We start from the raw sequence: 3,979 nt of genomic DNA, 5'->3' as shown, positions 1-3,979 counted from the left end.
ACAGTTAGCCTCCATGGCCTCTTTTTTTGTACTTACAAATTTTCTAAATTTCATTTGTAGGATGGAATTCAAGATAGTTTCTATGAATGGTTGATGCCCTGGATTTGTTCTTAGATAATAATAAATTCAGTGGACACTCAGGCGTGTCTGTGTTTGAAAAAAGTCAGCTTTGTTTTGTCTTCTGGGGTTCAGCTCATTAACATATACACATATAATAATATAAAATAATTAGTGCTGGGCAACGATTGAAATTTTTAATAGCGATTAATCGCATGACATGCTGCGATTAATTGCATCGTGATGCACAAAATGTCTCTTTCCTTTAAAAAAAGGCCTACAGCTATAAAAAGAAAATGCAGTAAGTTTTGGTTTACAAACACGACATCAGGGGTCTCCAACCTGCAACTCTGGAGCTGCAAGTGTCTCTCTGGACCTTCCACAATGCCTCTAAATATGTGGCTAAAATCTTTTTTTAAATCTGTCTTTCCTGTCATTAGGTTGGAAACCATGGACTTTTTTTTCCTTTCTTTTACATCATTTTCCACAAATATCTACATTCCTTAGCAGAAAGTCTGTCTATCCTCTTTTTTTTATAAAGGTTTTATGTTTTTCTTTATTTTAAAACTTTAAAAATGGAAATAAAAATGTGGTTCTTTAAAAATCAATCAAAATCATCACTCAAAACAAACCTCCTATGGTGGCTCTTCATTAAAAATTTAGATTAACTTGCCTTTTTGAAAAGTCTCGTAACATTTGCGTCTCTAAAGTAGTTTTATTTAGCTGGCTGAGGGAAAAATGGCTCTTTGGATTGGAAAGGTTGCAGACCCCTGCACTAAACACAGATTTAGCAGCAATTTTCAGATAAAATATTTCTTCATATATATTTATAAAATCAAATATTTATGACAAAGAAGGATGAAATGTTCAGGATTTAATAACTAAAAGGTAAAAAGTCAGCAAGATGAATTTAAAGCTGTGAAGCTGCTTCCTTCTAAACACAGAAGGAACAATATGTGATGAATATCAGCATCAGGTGAACAGACAGAAAGCAGGATGAGAATCTCACAGCTTCTAGATGGTGAGAAGAGAGAAATATTCACAATATGCACAATAACTTCCATCCATGCACCTTCAGTGTTTCATTATCCAGGTTTCTGGCCTATAATTTCTCTAAACTTTAATTTTCAGCCTCCGCTACCGGGAGTTAAGGGGTTAACATATCGTTCCGGGTGTAGCGTCAGGTCTGTAGATGTAACTATAAACATGTGTGGTATCCACAGAAAGTCCAGAATCTCAACTACCAGCTCAGTAAAACCATTTCTATCACCAACAAACACAGTTAAGACAACAAATTATTTAAAGAGCAGCTACACAAAGTCCGAAAAATATGTAAACACAAATTATGTCTCCCCGTGTCCACCTCACGGCATGAACATGTACAAACGTCTCCTCTACTGAAAGCACACATCTTACAGATTCCACAGCTGGAAGTTTCATCTCACTATGACCAAGATTCACCAAACCAGAGGTAGAAGAAGATCCGATTTATGCTTCTCGTTTGTAAAAGTCAGAAAGCATGTCTTACCTTTGCTGTCTTGCATAAATTAAAACTGCTTTTATTAAAAAAAATAATTATAAAAAAGTTTCCCGTCCAAAAATTACGATGTTCTGTCCATCTGCATGTATTTTGACAAACAGAAACATCGGTTCAATAGCAAAATATTGAAGATTGTGGTCTAACATAATTTTCCTCAGGAATAAATTAAACTATCTGTCGTTCATTCCAGAACAAGTCAAAATCAGGATAGGATTTAATCCGATCCATTCCCTCAACTGCACGTAATATCATTCCATAGATTTCCAAGTAATCTTTGGCTCCCAGAGCCACCTGTTGAATGTGGTCTTTAATAATTCAAATTTACCACAACACTGGCTTTATTTATTAAGATTAGTTTCATTAAGAACTCAAGGTTATGCTCTGGTACCCTGCTTAATGACACCTCTGTCTAACCTTTAGATTCATCTAGTGGTTTTATATAAACAAATGCACTCGCTCCACAAGCTCACCACATTTTAAGAGGATGCTGGTTGTGTTTGGACACTGCAGGTGTCAGTTAGCTTTACAAACTGTAAGGAGAGATTGAAAGATTTCCTGAGGGTTCTCAGGAAGAACAACCTGAGCACCAATATGCTGCTGACCTTCTACCGCTCATCCGTTGAGAGCCTAATGACGTATTGCATCACAGTGTGGTACGGCAGCTGCACTGGGGCAGGCAGAAGGAGGCTTCAGGTCATTCAGGTCATTCAAACTGCCCAGAAATTTGTTGGCTGCCATTTTCTGATGGACATTTACACCCCCCGCTTCTTCAGTAAAGCATATATCATCATTAAGGACAGATCACATCCTGGCCACTACATGTTTGACCTGTTGTCCTCTGGTGGGTGCTACAGATGCATGAAAGCCAGAACAAACAAATTTAAAAACCCCTTTTCTTTCTTAAATCTATCATCACTCTGGACTCAAAATTATATTGACCACCTCCCATCCCCCTTAAGTACTCTCTACCTCTGTGCAATATTCCCAACGAGGCTTCCCAAACTCTTACTACTTTTTACTTATTTATTAACCAACATTGGCTATAGCCTCTGTGTGTCTTTTAGTGATTTAAAACTGCTTTATTCTATACTTTATACTATTATTTTTTGTAATATTTTAGGAGCTGCCCCCCTCAAATCTCATTACACTTGTATAATGACAATAACGACTTTGAACTGAAAATTGAAACTAGCTGCTACACCCCCAGTATGTGCATTGTAGAGTGCTCATAGGACCAAACATCAGACTCCCTGTCCATGTTGGGGAATTTTTTTTTTTTTTTTTGCAGATTTCTACATAATACTTTTTATATGATCAAAATCTCACCTTGTGATTATTTATAACCAAGTGTATTGCTTCAAAATGATGACAAACAGATTCCAGTGCATCTCTTGAATATTATTATTCATTTTCATTCATTCTTTTGGCATTCTGTTTGTCATTTTTTCCTTGTCTGCACACAGCTTGCCAGTCTCACGACTTTTTATGGGCATTTTATTTTCACCTTTGTAAAATAGGGCCAGTCAGCATGACACTTGAACTTACAGAGGGATTGGTATTCACCAATCTAAGAGGAAAAATTGGAAAAGGCAAGTAACTTCAGCTTAAGCTCTGAATTTTTTTGTATCATGAAGTTGGTTTATAACTTAAATCCATTTTAATACATTTTCATTTTAGACGACAGAAAATTAATTAAAATGTTTACAATAAATCTACTCTATTATTTTTTTATTTGTTCTTGTTAGGAAAATTCTTCCAAACACCAAGCACTGCTAAGCTTAACCTTCAACACAAGAAAGACACAGACCATTACTTAATGTTAACAATTTACTTACGAACATACGAGTCTGATACACACACTGAACTGGTTTACAGATCACAAGATTTTATAGGGGAGGTTCACAGAGTTCTTCCCTCAAACATCAAATACTTCAGAACTACAGTTTCAGGTTTCAACATTTTCTATAAGATAAGATATGGAGAGCCGAGTATGTAGTGGTCTTTCTTGCCCAATCATGTCTTATCCACAGCTTCACCTTTGGTTCCCAAGCATAATCAGCACACACACACAAGCAAAAATGCTGCTGAGTACATTTCTAAATATTAATACCTAAATTATAATAATTGGTACAAAGTAGATTCTAAAAACATAATTATCCATTGTCCAAAGTATCATGATGAATAACAAATGAAATCACAAAAATATGAAAATAATGATAATACACAGGATTTTTCTTACAGTTCGTTATAAGGTTAAAAATCAGGTAACACAGCCATGCTGCATAAAAATAACACCTGCAACACACAAACATAAATTGTTTGATCTTCTCATGCTTTAATGACCAGCTGATATCCGTTTGTCTTTTTTATTTTAACATGTAT

At 35.5% G+C, this 3,979-nt stretch overlaps 1 protein-coding gene across 1 annotated transcript in view; it reads left to right on the top strand.

Moving 5' to 3' along the window:
• LOC121631406 (4-galactosyl-N-acetylglucosaminide 3-alpha-L-fucosyltransferase 9-like) overlaps positions 1-3,979 on the top strand; it is a 48,423-nt gene that overhangs the window by 25,524 nt on the left and 18,920 nt on the right. The gene's annotated exons all lie outside the window — the stretch shown is intronic.

This window comes from Melanotaenia boesemani, chromosome 20, assembly GCF_017639745.1.
Source record: "Melanotaenia boesemani isolate fMelBoe1 chromosome 20, fMelBoe1.pri, whole genome shotgun sequence".
Classification (NCBI taxonomy): Eukaryota; Metazoa; Chordata; class Actinopteri; order Atheriniformes; family Melanotaeniidae; genus Melanotaenia; species Melanotaenia boesemani.
This window is presented reverse-complemented; position numbering and strand designations above follow the sequence as displayed.